Here is a 24,905-nt window from a genome sequence, read left to right as displayed (position 1 = left end):
TTCCAGCTAATACAATTGTACATAAACCATAGGGCATATTTAACCCCGGTGAGAATAGCCAAGTTAAGAAATGCCACGGAACAGTCTTGCCCAAAATGTGGATTTATTAATGCCGTCCTGATAGACATGTTCTGGGCATGTGGAAAAATCCGGCAGTATTGGGATGAGATAGCCTGAGCGTTAGCCAAGGCGGGCATAACATTGGACATAGGGTCCCCCAATGCCTGCATGCTAGGCATCTTTGCATGCCTGCAACGGGCCAGGCACTTGGGCAAGTTGAAGGATACATCCGAGCAAAGTGCTGGATAGCAATGGGCTGGAAATCATGCAGGGTCCACACATACATCAGTGGTGGAGCGATCTCCAGAAATTGACATTGGCGGAAACCACAGTGTGGCAGGAGGCAACCCGTAGGCGCCAAGGGGAGCAGAATGTGGACTTGAGTTCATGGAAGCAGATAGTGCAGGAACTGATGGCCTCTAGGTATGCTGAAGCTCAAAGAGTCAATGAAGTCCTGGCATGATAGACAGAGTGAGATAATGTATATATGAGGAAGTCGATGCAATGGAAGGATAAGATGGGTGTATTAGGCTGGGGTGCGGGCGGGGGAAGTAAGAGGGGGAGGGATACACAGAAATGATTCAGCAACATGTCGGTATGCAATTGTATTTGGAAGTCGGTATGTTATTTTGTGGTTAAAAATAATGAAATTGTTTTAAAAGAAAACAAATTTAAATGCTTATTTGTCTCTAATGTATATAGTTGAATTTGCAATACTCACAGTAGCGCTCTAAGAGAACAGGGTGCAGCAAATGTGTAACATGTGGTTTCATTAGCTGATCATCATGTCAGTGAATGCCTTTTCATTACTTTTTACTGCAGTTCCCAGTCTTTTTTTTGGATCCTATTAACTAGACTTATTGGTCCCTAATGCTTACAGTTGAATTTATAATATGAGCTGTATGCTCTTCAAGAGAACAGAGTGTAGCCACTCCAAGGTGGCGGCTTTCAGCGTCCTAGTCTCCCCCGACCAGGAAATGCTTTCTAGCATCCACCTCTGCCATTAAGGTGTACGCAGGGCACCAGACCGGTTCACTGGTCTGATGCTCTGCCGTCCGAGTGTAATGTGTATGCCAGGTAGGAACATACGGGCTGTTACAGTAAAATATGTGGGTTTTAGGCAGCGGGAGTTCTCACTGACTGCTCTTTTTGCAGATCACTGGGAGTCTCAGGAGTCTGAGGAAGAGGAGTTTTTGTTGTGACAACAGGCTGTACCCGCTTGGACACTCATGTGTGGGTGAGTTGAACTGCTTGGCGGTTGGCAATTACTGATGTGATTTATTTATGGAACCCAGGGAGTTTGATTAGTGTGCTTTACATTTCTGTAGGTTTTTCACCGTAGTGATAGGATCTACCATTTGAAATGTGGGTGTCAGTTTTATAAAGTAGAAGTGTTATGAATATGTGAGTCCAGTTTACTTTGTTAGTTTGGATACTTATACAACTATATCTTTAACTTGCAGATGCTAATGATTTTAAGGAAGTAACAGATTAACAGCCTTGAGAAAGGAATATTTGTTTCCAAAACGCGTCATCATGTTGGAATTGTTTATCATTGAGATTCATCAAAATGGACATTACATGTTAATACTGTTCGATGAAGTTTCATGATTAAGTTTCTGATGTTTTCATTTGACTTTGTGTATAATCTTATAAATGAATTGTGATTTACACTTCGTGCATTTAATTTCATTTTGTTTATGAGTAAAATCAGGATTGTATTGACTGCAACTTGTGAGTCCTTTTTTTCTGTTGAATGTATAAAATATCTGTTTGCGCATCACATTCATATATTTTTTTTTATAAACAAACTAGCTTAAGTCCCCGGCTTCGCCCAGGATGTGCATTCTCAGATTTCTTTTCATATACCACTGAAAAAAATGACGAAATATTGGTGTTTGCCATAAAAGAAAAATGCGATGCATGTTCATTTCACTAATTAATTGAACATCACATTTTTATTCGTCTCCGATTTAAATTCTCACATGAATATCATATTGGTATGCTTACTCTGATTATTTGCAGTGTTGTTAGCGGTGGTGGCCAATTGTCACTGCTAAACGCACTGCAAATAAACAGAGTAAGCATACCAATATGATATTCATGTGAGAATTTAAATCAGAGGTAAATAAACATTTGGTGTTCAATTAATTAGTGAAATAAACTTGTATTAAGTTTATTGCAAAACAAATCAATGAAAAGAAAGACACACTCACTCTCTTCTAATAAAATAAGAAAACAAAAAAAAAACAGACAGCACGATAATTAGCACTTTCTACAAATGACCTGTAGATTGTGGCGGAACAACACAAAACGTAGTGCAGAAAAACAAAACAAACATTATCTCAGAAATGGGATGGCCGCTCGAGCTTGAAATAGTTGCATTAATTCAGCAATGAAATAAAGAATATTCCATTCAAAATTCATGATGCCAGACCTCACCGTTCATGAGGAGTTATGTCCCCAAGATCAACCCCACATACAAACCCATAAACAAACATGACTTTGTTTTATATTTATATAAAACAAAGTGTTGCTTATCCGTTGCCTAGCAATGGATCCATTGTCCTGCCCATCTTCATTAGCATGCTGATAGGCCACTGTAGGCCTCTTGCCAGTTCCAGAATCACCTGAAGGCGTTAGCCGGCCCCGAGCCACAAAGGCCTCACGCCTAAGGCCTACCGTCTGTCTGCGTCTGCATCTGTATTATGGAATGAACTGTGTCAGACTAACCGTAATGTTAAGGTGATTTGTGCAGTGCCAACCCTCACTTCCTGCCGCACATTGTTAGTCCGTTCTCCTTAAGTATGTGCAATGTATCCTGGAATGAATGTGAAATGAGCTGTGAACGCACTATCCTATCTGCTAATACGGATCACATTGTGTTAGAGCAACCCTATTATTAAGGTGTTTTGTGCCATATCATACACCATTATACCCTTCAATATGGAATGTATACTGCCAGGCTGATCTCTTTATTCAGGTATACTGTATCCACCAACTAGGTGCCCCTGTAATTTGTGAGCTTCTGCTCACTGCCACCTACTATAACCATGCTAAGCTTTCTATTCGCCACTATGTATCCATTCTGCATCATAAAAGACTGCCTACCCTGTTCAGGAAGCGCCTTTATCACCCAGGGAAACGGCCTATCCAGAATTGGTTGTTACCGCCACCATCTTATCCCTTGTCCCACCCCGTTCCTACCATCTACCCGACCCTACGAGCCCATCCAGGACCACTTTAATACTCCAAGTACTACTAGGATCAGTAATATTCTAGAGCCCATCACTATCACCCCTGTGATAGCCTCAGAACAGAGACCTACTAATTTGGACTCCATTGCCACCATTCTTATTCAGGGGAATACGAGATTAAGTCACCTAAGATCACGGACCAAACAGCTCCAGCGCAATCATAACCCGTCCCCGACCATGCACAAGCGGTATAAACCCCCCGTCCCCCTTCTCCCAATCATCCAACAACACAAAACACCAGCCAAAGCCACAGTCAAACAACCCCTTAGCACCTTAGATCCGCAGGCACCGATTACTGCCCCAGTGCCACCCGCAGAACCTCCACTTAACTTCAAAGGCACTCTCATCAATGCCCGCTCTCTCTGAGCCCATGCTATTGAGATCTATGACCTTATCATTGATCAACAACTGGACCTCTTAGTTGTAACAGAAACTTGGTTGCACCAAACATCTGGCCCCCTATTAGCTCTTGCCATCCCACCAGGTTTCAAATTCTCAGGACTAATAGAACTAATGCACAGGGAGGTGGCATGGCCATAATAGCTAAAACCAACGAGCAAATCAGGTCCTGCCCCCTTGAAGAAATAGAAGGTTATGAACTTCTCCCAGCCAAATTCACATCTAACCCTAAAACAACAACCAATATCTTGGTCATATACAGATCACCCAACATCAGCACCCACCCGAACCTATATATCCCCCTCCTACTAGCTCCCCACATCAAACCTAACACTAGATGCATCATCCTTGGTGACATCAATTTAGGCTTCAATGACAAGCAGATCATAAAGCAGATGCTTTCCATGTTGCTCTTAAAGACATGAATTTCACATAACTAGTGAATGATCCCACCCACAATAAGGGCAGAACACTCAATTGGATACTCACGCTTAATGCCCAAGTATCTGTCGATTCGATTACTCATCTTGATTGGACTGATCACCACAGTGTCAACTTCACGCTGGTCAGTAACGAGAAATGCCCTCCCAAGACTAAAACAAAGGACACTTACGAAACAAGAAAACATCCGGAAGCTTACAGCAGACAACCTATCACCCATCCTTAGTGAAGCGTTGTCGTCCAACACTGTCATAAGTGACAACCAATGCCACCTTGCAGACATTTATCACAAGTGTCTCTCATTAATCATTGATGCAGCTGCACCCATTACAACTAAAACACAACAGCTTGACAAAAATCAAGCTTCTGGTTCAATGATGAATTAATCACGCTCAAGCGCACAAAAAGACCCCTTGAACATATCTACAAACAACCTCTTACTATAGACTCAGCCAATGCCTTCATAGTGGCCAACAAAATATACAAAGCAGCAATCATAACTCATAATGCCAATGCATATAATACTCGTATTAACAACTCCACCTCCAACTCTAAGGAGCTCTTCACCATCCTCAGAGAACTGGAGAATCCGACCCCAGTTACTACGCTGGCTAACTCTAGCAAAGAATGGTGAACCAACATCCAAAATGTGCTAGCCTCCAAAATTGTATTATTAAAAAAAAAAATCATCACAAAAAGAAAAATCCTAGCAGACAAAAATAAGCCTGACTCCACTCTCAACATAACCAAGGACAATGCCAACGCGCTGTTCCACTTTACTCCAGTGACCCAAAAACTAGAGACAAATATCATAACTAAGTTAAAAGCCTCCAATTGCAAAGGTGATAATTTCCCAGCCCACCTAGTTAAACTATGTGTTTGCACACTCGCTCCTATCATCACAAACTTCGCCAATGCCTCTTTTAATACAAATACTGTCCCAGCCAGCATAAAAGAAGCTCGGGTGACCCCACTTCTAAAATAAAAACAACACTAGATGCAACAGTCCCTACAAACTACCGACCAATAACCACTGTCCCTTTTCTGCTTACAATTATAGACAAACTAGCCTACACTCAAATTCAGGCACATCTTGAACAAAACCACCTCCTGGGATCTAGACAATCGGGATTTAGGCCCAACCGCCTTGATGTGAAAATACAGATGGATTCCATTAGGGATGCAGGCAAACTCTGTATACTACTGTTGTTAGATCTCTCTGCAGCATTCGATCTAGTGGACCATGACAAACTCTGTGCCACATTAGCAAATTACTTTAGATTTTCCACCGACGCCACCCTCTGGGTTAAATCCTTTCTAGCAGAGTGCATGTTTAGATTATCCATTGGTAAAGAGGCTGCAGATCCCATTCCAGTCCCCTTCTCCATCCTTTCCTCTCACCCTCTGACCAGCCTCCCTTGGCTCTCTTCCTACCCCCACCTGTGAGGCTAAGAACCTCAGGGTCATCTTTGACTCCACTCTTTCCTTCTCTGCCCACATCTCTGATGTCTCTAAAAAGTCAAACTTCCTACTGCATCTCCTCAGAGGCACTCTGCCCTTCCTCTCCTTCCCCCAGAAGCTCACTGTCTCCCAAGCTCTGGCTCTTTCTATGTTGGACTATTGTAACAGCCTCTTTCTAAATGTACCTGCCTCTACTCTCCGCCCTATGCAACTAATCCAGAACAGGACTGCAAGACTTGTCCTTGGCCTCAAGCCCTGGGATCGTATCTCTCCAGCTCTGTAATCTCTCCATTGGCTCTCAGTGGATGCACGGATTAAATTCAAAACCCTCTGCATTGTCCACAAGACTTTCTGGTGCCTGGGTCCAAAATACCTTCAGATATCCCTTCGCCAATACCTCCCCTCTCAAGCTCTTTGCTCCTCTACCTCTAACTCCCTCATGGTCAGTCGTTTTTCAAATAAGCGAGCCGGGGGTAGATCTCTGTCTTCGGATGGGGCCTCCCTCTGGAACAGCCTCCCCGCCACTCTAAAACTTGGGGAGAACCATCTCTGGTTCTGGAAGCACCTCAAGACCTTCCTCTTTGCTTCTGCCTTCGCCCTCCCTCTTCCCTGCTGATCTGTTGCTCTCTTAGCACTGTGCACCTGGCCACCCTCTATCCTCCGGGCCCAGGTACCTGCTCACCCTGCCACCCTCCAGCACTGCCCCCAGGCCACCCCTTGCACAGGGATCTGTACCTGTACCCATACAGACCCCCCTTTTCTTGCTGTACTTATCAGACCTACCCTATCTGTTGCCTTAAACCCAGCACTTGCCATTTTCGGGCTGCACTACCACTGTTTGTTGCCTTCATTATTTATTTATTTATTACTATTTATCTGTTTTCTCCTTTGCTCCGCACCTTACATTTCTCCCCCCTCTCATGCACTTTCCCACTCCCCCTCTCCCATGTACTTGCGATTTTTCAATGTCACTGGGCCTAGTAAGTTTGTTGTTTTTGTTCTCCCGTTTCCCCTCTCTTGCCTTGTCACGCTCTGAAACACTTGTGTACGAGCGCATTAGAAATAAAATATCATATCATATCATATAGGGGTACCCCAAGGGTCTTACCTCTTGCCTACCCTTTACAATGCGTACACTAAGCTTCTTTTTGCAGCACTGGATGCCATGGGTGTCATCCACACAAACTTCGCAGATGACACCCAGATCCTCATACCGATCACAGGGAATTATGAACAGGATACCTTGATCATTAACAAAATCTACGCAATTATACAAAACTGGATGGCTCTGAACAGCTTATGCCTCAACGATGAGAAAACTGAGATTCTGATTGTGGGCTCCCCAACGAAAATGAACGCCCTCCACCCTGAATACTCATCAATCAACATTGATGGTACCCCTATTCCAGCATTAAAACGGGTAAAAACCCTAGGGGTGTACCTAGACACCAATTTAACTATGACGAAACATGTAAACGCATTATCCTCATCTGCCTCCTACACATCCAAACTTTATTTTTTTTTACTTTTTTTTTACATTTTTTTAATTTTTAATTTTCTTAAACATAACCAACACAAAACATTATACGCGTGAATGCGTCACTCATTGATCTGCCTCATGTATCCCTCCCTTCCCCCCTCCCTCCCCACCCAAGACCACAGTCTGACCCTCGAGTCTACCGTCACCATGCTCCGAATGCTGGCTTCTTGCTTCTTCCGTGGTAGCATCTTCGTTACCTGGGTTGAATAATGGTACTGTGAGCGCCACCCATTGCTGTAGGTCTTCACTATTGTCTAGCATTTGCTCCCGTAGTGCAGTTTCCCATGCTCCAGTTTCTGCCGCCACCCACCTACGAAGGTCTCCGCACCACAGTGCGGCACTGGGGCTCCTGGGGTTTTTCCACCCCATGGCGATGCGTCTTTTTGCTGATATGTACATCAGGTCTTTTAACCTATTTAGCGGTTTGTTCTTGCAGTTTTTCTTGTACATACCCAAGATACATGCCCCTGGGGTTTGTATATCCAATTCAATGTCTTCTTCTGCCACTTTTGTGGATATCTGTGACCAGAAGGATTGTACTGCCCTGCACCACCAAAACATGTGAGTCATTCCTGCGCTTAGTTCTTTGCATTTAGGGCATTCGTTAATTTCTGCCCCCTTAAACTTGGAAAGCACTTCCGGTGTGAGGTATGCTCTGTTGGTGATGTAGAATTGTATTAACTGTAGTCTGGCGTTCCTTTTTGTGGTAGTAAGTTATGGTTTCCCATGCCGAGTCTTCAGATTCCATGTCAAGTTCAATTTCCCATCTTGCCTTGCATCTGAGTTCCTTGTTGGTTGCTCTGTCTAATAGTGTTTCATAGAGTCTCGAGATTTCATGGCCCCCTTCAGCAACATTTAGAATGCTTTCTATGGTTTCGTGCTCTGTTTCCTGGTTCTTGATGTCGGCCATCTTTGTGTGAGTCTTGCCATGACTGCTCTGTGTAGCAGGAACTGTCCCAGGGGTAGTCCCGTAGTTTCATGCAGTTCTGCAAATGTCAGGATCTCTTGGCTGCTAAACAAATCTCCCAGTGTAGCTACTCCACAGGGCTCCCATCTATTTCTTATTTCCACTTGTCTCCAAGGTCTGTCCGCCATGGCCGCTGCAATAGGAATCTGGGGGAGATTTGGTCTACTATCTTTATGGTCCTGCAGACCCGTTTCCAAATCTGGATCCCTAGTTTAGCTACGTATGGGTAGTTTTGTGTTGCGCTTGCCGGAACCCATAGTAGGTCTCTGAGGAGCATTTTTGGGATGGCTGGTTGTAGAAGTCGGATGTCCGTTGTGATCTCGTCCGCCATCCATTTCACTACGTGCCGCAGTTGCCCTGCCAGATAGTATAGTTCAAAATTGCTGATTTTTAGGCCTCCCTTTTCGTAGGGTCTCTGTAATACTTGCAGTGCCACTCTGTGCCTTCCCCCTTGCCACAGGAATCGTCTGCAGAGCTTCTCCAGATCTCTAAAGAACCGTGGGGGAACGTTCAATGGGATGTTGCTGAAGCAATGTAGCAGTCGGGGCAGTGCCACCATTTTGAGGAGGCCAGCTCTTCACGCCATGGACAATGGCAGCTTGCTCCAGAAGTCCATTGATCTTTCTAAACTCTCTCTAGCTTTCGCAGTGTTCAGGGTGTGTTCTGTTTCGGGGGTTGTGGTGGGTGGTGATTCTCAAATATTTGAAGGAAGTCCTACACATCCAAACTTACTGCACTAAGTCACCAGTTCCTCATGCCCACAAACTGCATTACTCTAGGCAGGGCACTGATACTATCCAAGTTGGACTAATGCTAACCTAGCCAAACGACAACTAATGGAAAATAAAGCCCTACAAGTAGCTCTAGGACTAAAAAAGTCAGACCACATCTCTAACATCAGAAGGGAGATCCATGCGTTACCCATCAGGGCCAGAATTATCTTCAAATCATTGTGCATGACACACAAATGTCTCGCCAAGAAAGCAACCACTTACATCAACAACTCCTTAAGTAAAAAAGAATCCAACAGAATGCTCAGATCCAACAAAAACTCACTCCTTGTAGTCCAACGTTACAAATGCTCCAGAGCAGGAGGAAGCAGCTTCCTAGTCATGGCCCCTAAACATTGGAACTCCCTACCTTTAAACATTAAAAATGAAGAATCCTTCCACTGTTTAAAAAAACGACTAAAAACTTGGCTATTTAACCAATATTAGCCAACTATTACATAGTCAATAATAGTCAACTACCCTCTGCTCTAGACAGATGCCATTTAGACCATTACCAGAATATGCTAATATGTAAATATGACCTATGAAATTACAACTAATGTGTCACCATGCCACCAATTTGTATTGTACTGTATTTTGCATTATTAAATGTATGTACTTTGAACGCTGTTGAATTATAACTAAGATGTCTGTAACTATGCTGTGATACCCCAGAGTTTGGGCGTACAACAAATGCGGAAATAAAAATAAATATATAGATCAGTATTATTAATTAAGTTTGATTGGGGTTGTTTGACCCAAAGGAGTGCATACCAGTTCACGAAGTGGCCACGACTGAATTGTGTTTTGTTTAGTCTATGTTGGAGACCCAATAGGTCAGGGGACACCCTCTGATTGCACCTGAAACTTTATAAACTTATACATTTAAAAAAGTTTGATGTTTTAAACATACAAAATCTTGTAGAAAGTGACTTACTATCACCTTGGTGCACCTCCCATTTGTTTATATTGTTGAATTTAGCAAGAGGCAGGGTAGGGCATGCTTGACTCCGTCTCCCCACATCCTCTGCCTAATCGCTCGCCATCTGGAATCGGAACTGTAATATTGCAGGATAAGCAGCACTCACCCCATTCTTCCTGTTACTACGAACTGGTATTTGGTTCCTCGGGTCTGCTCTCGGGGGCAGGTCCTTGATGTTCTTAATATCAGTGGTAATAGGAGGAGTTTCTCTATAACCCTTGAGGCAGGAACGGTAGCCTTACACCTCAAGCTTGGGCACCAAACAGCTTGTTCGCTCGGGGATTCCTGTAATATTCTTGCAGATTGATTTGATTTATAGTACTTTTAATGCGCACATCTCCACAGAACCAGGTGGAACAAAATTGGTGAAATTACATAAACTGGAGTAGGTCCCGTTTATTAAAAAAATGAAGTTTACCATTTTTTCCTGCACACGTAAGGAATCGGCCGAGCAAATTCCCAAGGGCAGCTGATTCCATGGCGTAGGGCCTGCCATTGAAAAACATCTGGCACTAGAACTTTTAAGAGGGACACACACAGCCCCATGAAGATAAAGCTTTCAATATTAAACATGCAGACAAATAAATAGGGCCTGAAGGTGGTTCTGAAACCCTGTTGCATGACGTGGGAGGCCCGTAGATGGTGATATAAATGGCTAATACGATCTGCTGGCAAGACGCTGGCCACGCAACAAGGCCCTTTACCGAACCCGATTCTGCATGCCATGGACGCCATGTTTTAGGGTGGCGTGGCATATGGCTGCTGTACAGAGATAGAGGCATCGCTTTATGCCCTCAACGGACTGAACATATGTCGGCGCCACTGGAGACCCTACTCAGAAGCGCATAGGAGTGCATTCTGAGTGCCACAGTGGACATGCTTCCCTTTTATGCTGGGCGTGCTGTGGGGCCTGCTAACTCGCCCCTACCAATTATTGTATGCCGCCAGAGCGGCTACGACACCCTAAGACTTTGGATTGGATTGGCACACTGAGAGGGGGACGCTGAAGCATGGGACTACGTCTGTTACACACTAAGATACTTGATCTCCATCATCCTGAGGACTGGGCACTAGTGGCATGCCACAGTCGGAACCGGACCCGGATTCAGACTACGCCACAGACGCATTATCTATTGGCACCCATGGCGCCGATCTACCAGACAACGACCCCAGATGGAGATACAAAAACAACTTCAGGCCATCTTGACCGGGATGAAAGTTATCAGACAATGGACCCAGGAAACAAGCACCACCATCCAAGACATCAAATGCGACATTTAAGATATCCAAACTCGCCTTAATGTGCAGGCAGAGAGGACCACAGATAATGAGCATCACATCAGCACTCTAAAAGACAATCACGGCACAGTGGCGACCGACAGGGATGGGGTCATCAAGGAGGTGCAATGCCTCGTGCCAAACTCGAAGATCAAGAAAATAGGTCCCGGGGGAATAACCTCTGCCTGGTGGGCCTTCTCAAAAATGCACAGGGCGCTGACCTAGAGGCCTACATATACAACTTCTTGCACAATAAGCTTCACCTAGAGAATCCCCACAATTATGTGATTGAGAGAGTGCATGGTGCTCCCATACCCAAGCTGGCAGCTTGGGAACGCCCCTGCATCATTACCAAGAGACTGCTAAATTTTCAACATAAAGTAGCCATACTGAGGGTGTACAGAGCGGTGGCAACGGTGAAGGTCGACAACATAGACATCAGGATCTTCAATTACTATTCTTTGGAGGTGTCCAGACACCCTAAGAGCCTTAACCCCATACTTGAAGCGATCAAAGGCACGGAGCATAAACACTACCTCAAATTCCCTACGGTAGCATGGACAAGTGGCCACTGATTTTGGCCATGCAGGGGTGGAGGGCACACCGGCGGGGCACTCGTCGTCTCCCACCCAGGTGCCGAACCGGGATGAGGGGCAGATGGTAAAAATCAGGCAAAGGGCTCCGAGGCCCTGATCAAGGCTGCGGAGGGGCAGTTAAGTGACCAACCTAGGGTGGGAGGAGCAATCTGCAACTGGCCACGCCGCTTGGGCCACCCTAGTAGAGATGAAGGCCCTCCACTTGCTTTTCCAGGAACATGGTGTGCAGCCCAGCAGAGCCAAGTGTGGAAAACACACAGATGGGTCTCTGCCCCGCCCCGGCCCTGTGTCTGGGCATAAATTCAGACCTTTTTCTTTCAACACTTAAAGGGAGAGACAAGATCGCATAGCTTGTCGTCAGCAGCCTACCTCTGCCCACTCAGTTTTTCTGCGATGTTCTGTGTTGCCGAAATCATCTCTACCCCCCATGGCATACACGGGAAAGGGCGGCAGCCCAATGGCCTGCCCCTGCCAACCCCACGTATGGGCTTTATTAGCCATGTATTAGGAGAAGATTGGTCTATCCCAATGTTATTGTGTTTGGTGTCTGGTTGAAGTTGATGTTTTAGTTGATGTTCTAGTTGGGGCTTATTCTAAGTATATGCTCACAGATTGAGGACCAGATAACAAATATGCCATTGGGGATACTGCCAGGAACGTGAGGGGAGGACCCTGTGGATGAGATGAGATGGCTACACTTACATTAATAACTCAACATCCAGGGATTGGGACATTTATTTATTTGTATTTATAAAGCGCACTACAGCCCACAGACATCGAGGCGCTATAACAGTGCTTAAGAAGGCTTGATTAAGGGTTACAGAGAAGTCGCCCAGGTAGATAAACTTAGAGAAAGGTACAATGCAAGGTACAAGGTTACACACAGACTTAGGGCATGGTACATTGCATGGCATGCGGTTGCAGAATACAGAGAAGGGGGAACAACCAGTTGATGGGTAACAGGTACAGCATGGGTATTTAGGACTAGGCTAGTTCATACAAAGAGACTAGTTTCAATGGCTTTGCGGAAGGCGGCATGGGAGTCAATTGTCCTTATATGAGGGGGGAGGGCGTTCCAGTGGGTGGCTGCCAGTGTTGGGAAACTGGCGCCGTCGGCTCGGGCTTTGCGTGTCCTGGGCACAGTAATCATGTTGGAGTAGGGAGTTCTGGTAGGCCTGCAGGCAGGGGGTTTGGATATCCTTTGGACCAGGTAGGAGGGGGCCTGGCCGTGAAGACACTTGTGCGTAAGGGCAAGGGTTTTAAAGATGATCCTTTCTTTGACTGGTAGCCAGTAGACCTGTCTTCTAAGCTCAGAGATGTGATCCCTGCGCGAGAGTCCAGTGGCGGCCCTGAGCGCATTGTTTTGCACAATTTGTAGTTTGGCCAGATTTTTGCCTGAGGTGCCTACTAGGAGGGCGTTACAATAGTCCATTCTGGATCCAATGATGGCCCTGACAATGGTGAGGCAATTTTGTTGGGACATAAAGGGTCTTACTGTATTGATGAGTTTGGAATGGTATGCTGAGGTGGACGCAATGGCGTTAATCTGTCTGTTTATGGATAGGTTAGGTTCCAAGTACACACCCAACGTTTTAATTGATTGTGAGACAGTGATGGGGATGTCATCAATTGTGAAGGAGGTGTATTGTTGGTCTAGTTTGCTCAGAGTGGATGGGGAGCCTGCCTACCAGAAGAAGCTTGGTTTTCTCGCGGTTGAGACAGAGCCAGTTTTTTGCCATCCAAGATTGGATTGTGGCATAGATGAAGTTGAGGGTATTAGAGCATAGTTCGTATGAGATCCCCAGGGCGTCCATGATTTTAAATAATGGCCTTATGAAGAGGCTGTAGAGAGTAGGAGCAATGCAAGAGCCCTGTGGAACCCCGCATTTGATGGTGCTGGGGTTGGCACAGGAGGATTCGGAGAAGACCCTCATTGCTCTGTCCTGCAAGTATGAAGTTATCCAGTTGCATGCATTGGTTGAAAAGTTTGCTGCAGTGGAGAGATGATGGCAAAGGGTCTTATGATCCACCAAGTCAAACGCAGCAGAGAGGTCAAGGTGCCATGACGAGGCCTGAACCCTGATTGCCGTAGCCCAAGAAGATGGTTCTCTTCAAGGAATTTCTGAACTTGCAGGTAAGCTGCTTTGTCCAAGATTTTTGCATCCTATTAAAAGAAGACGGATGCTTAATCTTATAAGGGATCTGCAAGGGGATATCATATTCCAGCAAGAAACCCATTTAAATGAGGCTGAGTCAGCAAAACTAGAATGCGGATGGGTGGGTGCAGCAGCATATTCTCCCCTGCCATGGGAAGAGGGAAGTCTCCATATTAGTTCATAAACGGGTTCCTATACTCATTCAGATAAAAAATCGCCAATAGGGAGGGCAGATTCATCCTCATACAAGGACAGATTTACCATCACGCCATTACATTGCTGATTATATACGTACCTACTGCAGATACACAGTCATTTTTCACTCAAACATTCACGACCTGCGTACAGCACATGGGGTGCATGTCAATAGTGGGGGGGGGGACCTCAATGTTGCCCTCAATCCTGTACTGGATAAACAGCACAAACCTAGCAGTGCTCCCATAAGCCCAAGAATGTGCGCCAGCCTCAATGCCCATTTGGTAGAATTGCATTTGCGGGATGTTTGGAGATGCATACATAGGGATCAGCAAGACTACACATTCTTCTCCCACCAGCACCACAGTTACTCTTGAATAGAATATTGGTTGTTGTCGGGTCATGCCCTGGTACGCTTACGCATTACAATCCCGAACACAATATGAAAGACCCCGATATGGCGTCTCAACCTGAGGGCGCTGGGGTATCCCAATTTTCTCACGCACCTGGGGGAGGATGTAGATGTATTTTGGCAAAACAACCTAACCTCGGAATACACCCCATATGCTTGCAGGGACACTTTTAAATCGTTCACACGTGACCAGTGCATCGCACGTTGGTCATATAAACTCAAGGTTTGGGGTGAATGGGAAGAAAGACTGAACAAGGCTATCCTTGTCATCGACAGGCAACAGAAACACACACAAGACCTGCAAACACACTCTTGCTTATGTAAGCTACTGGCAGAATTCAAGCAAGTATCATCCACAAGGGTCCAAAAGTCATTCTCGAGCTGGATCCTGGCATACTTTCTAGACAGCGATACACCTCTGCGTAGGATGCCGCTTGCCTTGTAATAACGCCAATCCACGCAGACATTCACAGGTCTCTTCTGACAGGAGATGACCGCATTAATACCCGCTTTGCGGAATACTATCAGGAACCATATTTTGCTCCCGAGCCCAGTGGGGTTGGGCGGATACGTAATTTCCCTACCTCTATCACTTTGCCAAAGATCCCCGCCTCCCAATCGGATGACCTCAACACTCCTATCGCAGCGTCTGAAATATCCTGCGCGATCTGATCACTCACCACTGGAAAGGCATCTGGCCTGGACAGCCTCCCCATTGACCTTTACAAGGCTATGGTGGATAGGCTGGCACCCAGGTTAGAGGCAGTATTTGGGGAGGCGGTCGAACGAGGTCGAGTACCTTGCACAATGTTAGCCGCTAATATAGTGGTGTTCCGTAAGCAGGGACGGGACCCGGAGGAATGCAGTTCCTGCCGCCCTATTTTGCTAATCAATTGTGACCCAAAGATATTCATTACGACCTGGCGGTAAGTGAAAAACAATGGCGGTAAATGATTACCGCCATCGTTTTCCTCCAGGTCCGATCCTGACCCGTGACCGTTAACTATGATGCCATTAGCGGCATCGTAGTTAACGCTGCCGCTAACTGCTCCAAGGACGCGCGCACGTGACCTCCCACACCGTAATTACCGGCATGGCGGAAAGGCACGCGAATGCCGACCCAAGCGGACATGTACCTAACGCCATCACCCAGCCCGTTAAGTTCCTTACCGCCATGGTGCTAATTCCGCCATCACGAACCAACCGTAAATGGCCATGGAAAGTGAATCCAGCTGCCACAGGTGCACAGGAACAGCACAGGTGGAGGCAATACAGACTCAGGAAGTACAAAAAGAGCACACCCCACCCCTTCCCACACCCAGTCACACTCCACAATGATACCAATAGGACTAGCAATGTTGGGGCTGGAGGACCTGATAGCAATGCAAGTGCTACTACTACAACAACAACAACAACAACAACAGCAACAACAACCACAACAGGCAGCACAGAGGAGACGCAGGAGGAGAAGGAGGGCAAGGTAGGGCCAGCAAGCCCCACAAGCACAGCCAGTGCCACCACGCAGGCAGCCCCCAATCCCACGCATCAGAGCCAGTCCATTCAACCTCACTGCTGAGCAGATCCACACCCTGTACCGTTTGGACCGGGACACCATCACCGCCATAGTAGACATGACACACAACGACATCGTCAGCATGATAGAAACACCAACCGCCATCCCACCCCTACTGAAGGTAGTGTCTGTACTCCACTTCCTGGCCACAGGCACCTACCAGCACACAGTGGGGCACTTGCATGGCATTTCACAACCATTATTCTCACATACGCTTATCCAAGTGCTCGATGCCCTCCTCAAGCACACAGACGACCACATCTCATTACCACGGACTGCCCAGGAGATTGCAAACACCAAAGTGGGTTTCCATGCACTAGCCGGCATACCTGGTTGCATTGGTGCCATCGACTGCACCCATGTTGAATTGGTGGTTCCACGTGCCATGGAGGTACCGTACCGCAACCGTAAACAATTCCACTCAATCAACGTGCAAATGGTCTGTGACTCCAACAAGATCATCACAAATTGTTGTGCCCGATTCCCCGGATCAACCCATGATTCAATGGTCCTGAGGAACTCCACAATACCACGCTACATGGAGCAACATGCAGGCCCACGATCCTGGCTACTCGGTGAGTCTAATGTCATGACCATGGGAATGTGAAGTGGGTAGGTGAACGACGTACCAATGCATACTCCACCTGGCTGAAAGGGGGGGGGGAATGATGCATACTCCACCTGGCTGAAAGGGGGGGGGTGATGCATACTCCATCTGGCTGAAAGGGGGGGGGGGAATGATGCATACTCCACCTGGCTGAAAGGGGGGGGATGATGCATACTCCACCTGGCTGAAAGGGGGGGGGGGTGATGCATATTCCACCTGGCTGCAAAGGGGGGGGGATGATGCATACTCCACCTGGCTGAAAGGGGGGGAATGATGCATACTCCATACTCCACCTGCCTGTGAGTAGCAGAGACAATAGAGCCAGATCATACCCTAAAGCAACACAAACTACACCCAACACCAGTAAACCCAATACCTGATGTATGCAGCCCTTCCATGTGAATGAGGTTGTGTCCCAACCATGGCACAACCATCTGCAAGTGCATTGTACCAATTCAGACCACATTGACTTCTACGAAATGCACCTACATGCACATCAACAAACACCATCAACCGAAAGGCCTGTCCCCCATAACTGCGCACGAAGGAGGCACATGACGGACAGAAACATCAACACACCATTACACAGACAGCAGGGCGCCCAAAATGTCCCTATCAACATCAGTATTGCTCACTGGGGTCATGATGAGGCCGACAGCAATGTTGCAATGATGTGAGCATTGACATCACAGGACACGTGCCAAGCCCCCAAAACAAACGCCATGAACGAACACAGCGGATAGGCACTCACAAGGCACTCGAGCCCTCTGCATACATTGGTTGATGGCATGCAAAACAGGCCATGAGAGCCATGAGCATATACGGGTCGCATAGTGTGAATCAATTAGTGCATTTAGAAGTGGTTCAAAGTAATATTTGGATGCAAGCCATGGTGGCACGTCATGTTCTGAATTAGACGTCATGACTGACACATGCATTCTCGCCCACATACAGGTGATGCAGGCTATCCCCTGAAGAGGTGGCTCCTTACACCAGTCCGGAACCCACAGAACCAGCACGAGGAGGACTTCAACCGTGCACATACACGTACCCGTGTGGTCATTGAGCAGGCATTCGGCCTATTGAAGGCACGGTTTCGCTGCCTCAGCAGGTCTGGTGGTGCACTCCTGTATCGCCATAAGAAGGTGGCAAAGATGGTCATGGCATGTGTCATGCTACACAATATGTGCGTCATACGAAATGTGCCCCTGCCCCCTGACGCAGAAATGCAACCACCTGACGATGAGGATGAGGAGGGTGCAGATGGGGCCGCACCTCATGGAGGAGGCGATGCACAGGAGGGGCGTGAAATGGGTCAAGATATCATCAACCAATGCTTCTAGCACACACGGCTGGTGTGTATCACATGGAGACGGCACTTGGGGCACTGTGTGTCTCTGGGACATGCACACTGTGGACTGTACACCAATAAAGCACACCTACGCAATGAAAATGTCCACATATGTGATTTGGGAAAAAGGAAAATGTGTATTTCAATTGTAAATTGTCGTGCAACACCCCCTCCCCCCTCCACCCTCCCCCCTGAACACACCAACACACCCCCTCCCCCTGAACACCCCAACACACCCCCTCCCCCCTGAACACCCCAACACACCCCCTCCCCCCTGAACACCCCAACACACACCCTGTGAGTGGCTAAAGATGCCTGTGACAGTGGGCACACGCTATTACTTGCCCCCTCTCCCGGCCCCCGGGGCACCCCTGCCTGTGGAGCGCAGGTTCCGTCCTGATCGTTGGACAGGGCTGCTCTGGGCAGAACTTGCAGTGGAGGATGTCCCTGGCTGCTCACGGGCACACATGTCCTGAAGGGTGTGGGACAGCTCTGTGAGCACACGGCGCATGGCGGCAAGTTCCCCGCAAATGTCCCTTGAGGTGGACTCCATTTCAGCCCTCAGGGTCTCCGTACTGCGCTCTATTTCGGCCCTTAGGTTCTCCGTAGATTGTTCTATGGCTGCCCTAGCCCCCCCACATTCCGCAGCATGGTCATTGAGGAGCGTGGACAGTTGTTGCTGACGTACAACAATCTCCTCAAGGGAAAGTTCACTCTGCTGGGCCATGCCCATTCCAGATGGTGTGGCGAATGGGCTGCTCACCTCCTGCAGACTTTCTGCAGGGCATGGCGTGGGAGGCCAGTCCCCTTCTCCTGGATGCCCCTGTGTGGGCTCCTCCTGGGGGCTGCCCCGGTACAGACAGGGGGAATGAAGCTGCTCAGTGGGGCGTCCTACATCGGGCTCATCGGTGTCAGTGTCTGAGCATGCTGCTATGGCAGCAGTTTCCCCTATGCTGCTGCTCCCTGCAGAAACAGTGCCTTCAGTGGCCAAGATTGTGGGGACGTGTGGTGCTGCAGGTGCTGGCATGCTGCCTGCTGGGGTGCCTGTCGGGGGGCCGTCCTGTGTGCTGGCAGATGATTCTGCCTGCTGCGATGTCTTCCTCACTGCAGCTGAGGTGGAGGGTCTATGCATGGTGGTCCTGGCCCTCTTGGCTCCTTTTGAGGCAGGGGTGTCCTCATCCTCGTGGTTGGATTCAGAGCCTGTGGTGGGGCAAAGGAGGGATAGCGTTATTGATGGGTCTGCGGACATTGGAATGGCAATGATTCACCAGATTTTGGTTACTAGATGAAGCACATTTGAGGCAGGGGCATGCAGGTTGTCTCCTTTCTGTGTGGATGATGGATGGAGGTATGTGGGTGTCTGCAGTTAGGGTGTGCATGCTACATGTGTACAGGGTGGAGGTCGCATGTGGCTGTGGGCAGTGTCCAGCTGATGTGTTGCATTTACACTGTAGGGCAACATTGTGCTACACATTAATGGACGTCAGTGACTATAGCATGTCTTGATTTGGGGCACCTACCTTCATCGCCTGATGTCGGCGCTCCTCTTTCCATCCCTCCTACACCTTCGATGCTTTCCATGCCTATTGTGCTGGCACATATTTCCTCCCACGGTTGGAGTTTTATTGGGGAGTCAGCTCCTCCCCCGGTAGCCTGGGCCAGGTTGCAATTGGCAGAGATGATGCTTCGGACGCGGAGCCTCAAGTCATCCCACCGCTTCCTGCACTGCTGTGGGTTGCGGGGTACGGTCCCCACTGCGCTGACGCACTGTGCCACCATGGCCCATATGGCTTTTTTTTTGCAATCGCCGCCCTGGTCATTTCGGTGGAGAACACCACCGCCGCATTGTCCTGGAGTGTCTCCGCCAGCATGCTTAGTTCCTCACGGGAGAAGCGTTCCTGGCGCTGCCGATCGCATGCCTTCTTCGCGACTTTGGGCATTTTTAGGTTGGTATTTGGGTGTGTGATGGGTTTGGATGGGTCTCAGGGTCAGATGTGGTATGGTTGGGGAGGATGGCAATGGATTGTGTTTTTAAAGATGGCCGCTGTGCTCTTTCCCGTTCTGCCGCGATGACGCTACTTCCGCTTCCGCTTATTTCCAGGGACCGCTAATTGCGGTGACCGCTAAGATGGGTGGCGGTAGTGCACCTTGCGCAGCGTACGATGCCGGTAGGGGCCGTTTTGGGGTCTTTTACGCCATCGCGTTCTTGACATTACCGCCATGGCGTAATGCTCGTGCGCGATGGGTCGGAATGAGCCGCATTTTACGGCATCCGGCCATGGTGTAAACGTTAATTACGCCATGGCGGTAATGTTCGGTACTTACCGCCAGGGTCGTAATGAGGCCCATTATCAAAATGTTTAGCACAACAAATGGAGGCAGTCCTTTCATCTCTGGTCCGTAAAGACCAGACCGGCTTTATTCACAACAGACACTTGTGTGATAATGAACGTAGGTTACTTCATATTCTTGCTGGCGAGCTGGACCAGGAAGATGCGGTATTGACTCTGGACTCGAAAAGGTTTATGATAAAGTCCAGTGGGATTACATTTTCCTGGTCCTGGCTGAATTTGGCTTTCCACCGCTGCTCTTAAAACTTATCAATCTGCTATATACCGATCCGGTGGCGTCTGGGACTACTAACAGCATCGTCTCTCTCCCGTTTGCTCTGCACTCCAGCACATGTCAGCGGTGTCCGCTTTAGCCCCTCCTATATACCCTTTCCATAGAATCACTAGCGATCAAACTGCGCACCGACCCTGGATGGACAGGTATATGGCAGGGGCAGGAAGAACATTGGATTTCCCTGTACGCACACGACCTGCTTCTTTGTGTCAGAAACTGCAAGAACACTCTCCCACACATCCAGTCCCTCCTACAGGACTTTGGCCCCATGGCGGGATACAAGATCCATTGGTGGTAAATCTGAGATCTTACCTTTGCAGACTGATATCCCCTGGATCCCACGTGGGGTCGCCCCTTTTAGGCTTCAGTCGCATTATATTAAAGATATGGGGGTCAATATCAGTGCCTCATTTGGCGAACTCTGTGATCTAAACTACCCACAGGTTCTTGCCCAGATACGAGATTTAGCGAGATGGGAGGCCTTCTACCTAACGGGCAGAATAAACGCTTTCAAAATAAATTCCTTACTGAAGCTGGTCTACCTGGCCATGATGTTGCCTATCAGCCCCATGCCCAGAATGTATAGGGATCTTGATACGTCGATTAGTAAATTCATATGGCAGGGAAAGAAAGCACGCCTGCAACTGAGAGTACTACAAGCGACAAAGAAGGACGGTGGTCTAGCCCTACCGTCCTGAAGACGCTATTTCCAGGTGGCGCAGGTCTGTTGGGTAAAGCGTTGGCTGGACCCCGATGAGGGGTCCAGCTGGAAGGGAAATGGAGTTGGCTGTCATGGCCGACGGTGGAGGTCATGGCTATTCCATCGGTCAAACTACCACCCAGATTAAAAACCATCCAATTCTAGGTCCAACGATCACAGCATTTCCACCAAACACGGTCCCTTCAGGGTAATGCCGTACAAGCAGCCCCCACATGGATAAGCATATGGGCAATATTCACATATGGGCGGCCTATAAGCTGCATCCCCTACAGGATACAGCGTCGTCACAGGTAAGGGTAATGGATATATGCAAAGGAGAGAGCTTTAGGATGTTTCAGGTGGCACGCCTTGTTCTGGGCCTGGAGTAGGGGACTGGCTCTGCGATGAAACGCTGTAAACCGTGATCACCACATGTACCTCAGAGATCCCATGTTGGGCCAACCCCTCAGCCTGAGAATTAGAGATGGGACAACGCCTGTCCACCTTCCTGCATCTTTGCGCATTTTACACAATGGGCCTCATTACGACCCTTGCGGAAATGGAAAAATGATGGCGGAAATGCAATACCGCCATCGAACACCGCTCGTTGCGATCATGACCCGTCACCGTAAAGTACGATGCCATTAGCGACACCGCAGTGAACGGCAACGCTAACTGCACCAAGTACGCGCACGCGCGCCTTGCAAAACCGGAATCACCGCCATGGCGCAACGGTACGCGAATTCTGACCCTAGCGGACATGTACTGAACGCCATCAAGCACGTCGTAAAGTACCATTCCGCCATGGCGAGAAATACGGCAACGCGAACCAACCGTAAATGGCCCACTGAGTGCCTGTACTCCACTCCCTGGCCTCATTGCACAACTCCTGGCAGGCGCAATGTACTCACACTATGCAACCAGTGAAATCCACAATCCACCCATGCATGCCAACGTAGAAAAGCATGCAGGGGCTCAAAGCGCCCCGTGAGTGGGCATCCATGTACGGCATGTCACCATAGCCGTACTGACGCAGCACAGGCATGTGAAGGTACAATACATCAAACTGAAAATCAAGAACACATGACACAAAACAACAGTAGTCCCCCATCGCTTGCCACCAGCGCAAGGCAACATCCAAAACAGCATCCTGAGGGGGATTGCACCAGCCCTGTACTCATGCCAGTAAACAAACCAACCATCAGCAGAAGCATGTACCACACAAGTCGGCAGAGTGACTGAGCAGCCAGGCTCATCCCAAGAGGGGCCGATGGGAGCTGCAGGGCACAGATGGCATCAATACAGAAGCTATTCCAATGGACATGACCCCAGTCCCCCTCCAACAAACGCACGCAAACACAGTCACCTGTGACCAGCCACATTCTGAACAACCCATCATTCCACCAATCGACCTGGCTGACAGGCACCAGTCGGCCAAAAGCCAATCCCCCGCCCCTGAACAGCACATCATGTAAACAGTCACAATGGCAGCCCCTATCCGTGACCATACTGTGCTACGTAGGCAAACGCGGCCAGTACTGTACCACACAACTCAACTCAGAAGGCGGAACACAATGCAGATCATCACGCAATACATACCGCCACAAAGCGAAAATCGCCACATCACCTGCAAAGAACAACGCAACACGACAAATATCGGAATACAATTTAAATGCACATCCAAATGACAAAGGCCCCACAGCAATTTGCAAAATACCACCAAAACAACCATCATCACCGAGGGCTGCATCTGCAATAATTGACCGGCTTCCACTTGTGTGACGCCCTGTACCATCATGGCACACAGGGCCTACATCAACGTTCCAAAAGGCAACATGGAAGCGGCAAGAACCGTAGGTCCGTCCCATGAGGCAGGCACTAGTCGAGCTGAAAGGCCGAAATGTTGCACCTAGCCACCAGTACAGCGTAAGGGCATGTGGCCCATTGGCGATCGTCCCATAAGATCGAAATGGTGCTCCACTGATTCACCCGAAGCTGCAGGAGTCGAGAGTAAAAACCATCTGGAGGAGTGGCGTAGAGATGGCATCTGCAATAGGGCAGGAGATACCTGTCACCCAAAAGAAACACAAATTAACCGATTGCATTACGGGACTCATGATGCATTACAATCTTCATTCAACACACCAAATCCACACCCATATGCATGCTAGCCCACTCCAAAGGAATATACACACCCCTAAATCAGTATCGAATCATAACGAAACCAATCGAGCTAAATACACCATTGGCAACGTCGGTTACTGTGCATGCGTCCGTCAAGATAGAACCCATGACATGGGATTAGTAACGTGCCTAGACACAAGTGTATGAAGGCGCGTCGAGACAGGGAGGATCCGACAAGGGCAGATAGACGTATGTCCCACTATGGCAGCCTTGCATCACATAACGCAGGGGAAGGGGAGTGAATCAAAAAACCCATGTACATGGCAGACCCTAAACGGATTCATCAGTCCATGCATCCACACATCATTCCCTCATCCCGCAATGAAAACGCATGAATATTCACTCACATAATATGTGAAACTTCCATCGCGTCTGTGCGTAATGCAGTCCGCAAAAACCACTGTGCCCCTGGCCGGATCTGTAGTGTTGTGAAGCAAGATGGATTTGGGAACGTCCTGCCTTATCGTCCACTACGCTGTTGCGCATCCCATTCAATTCATATCATTCATTGCCTGCTCGTTATGGGCCATGTCCCAAGGACATTCTACAATAGAACGTTACATTTCCAGCCAGACCTGTGGGCGTATCCTCGCCGCTACTTCAAAACCCAAAATGCTGGCCTTCGAATTCCTCACTTGCAACATTACGTCGAAAAGGCTTCTGTGAACGCTTGCATTCACAATTACATCAATGTAGTGCGGCTGTGTGTCATGATGCTAACTGGCTGCAATCACAAATGGCACGCCACGCCCGTCGGTGAAGTACGTTACTGTGCTGCATGAGGGTCGGCCATCGATCGAGCCCTACATACCACTGACTCTTCACAGGTATGTAAGCGGCTGCAATCATAGCATGTGTAACAATGGGAGCATAGCATGAAAATCAGTCAAAGTACATCACACTGCCATCGGGATTTGATACATGATTCAAATCCCAAGATGCCATGCGGCCAAATGCAGCCTTACGTGCGGGACGTGCTCGGCCAGAAGGGATTGCATCTGCCACAGATTCATTCAATCAGCACAGGTGGAGGCCATACAGGCCGACAGCACATATATTGCAGACCCAAACCCCTCCCACAACCACTCCCACTCCAAAATGCTACCGGCAGGACTAGCGATGTTGGGCCTGGGGTACCAGATAGCACTGCAAGTGCTACAACTACAAGAAGACGACGAACAACAACAGGTACAACAACCGGGCGCACAGGGGAGACGGAGGAGAAGGAGGAGGAGGAGGGCAAGGCAGGGTCAGCAAGGCCCACAAGCACTGCCACTACCACCACGCAGGCGGCCCGCAATCCCACGCCTCCGAGCCGATCCGTTCAACCTCACTGCTGAGCAGATCCACA

General features: G+C 48.3%; 1 long non-coding RNA gene across 1 annotated transcript in view; it reads left to right on the top strand.

Annotated features, from left to right (window-relative positions):
• The first annotated feature begins 1,213 nt into the window (after positions 1 to 1,213).
• Positions 1,214 to 24,905, top strand: part of LOC138491559 (uncharacterized) — an 83,023-nt gene continuing 59,331 nt past the window's right edge. The window contains exon 1 of the long non-coding RNA XR_011276034.1: positions 1,214 to 1,297. This is a non-coding gene — a long non-coding RNA (uncharacterized lncRNA). The remainder of the gene's footprint in view (positions 1,298 to 24,905) is intronic.

This window comes from Ambystoma mexicanum, chromosome 10, assembly GCF_040938575.1.
Source record: "Ambystoma mexicanum isolate Mex_15411 chromosome 10, UKY_AmexF1_1, whole genome shotgun sequence".
Taxonomy (NCBI): domain Eukaryota; kingdom Metazoa; phylum Chordata; class Amphibia; order Caudata; family Ambystomatidae; genus Ambystoma; species Ambystoma mexicanum.
Note: the sequence above shows the minus strand (reverse complement) of the source record. Positions and strands in the feature narration are given on the sequence as shown.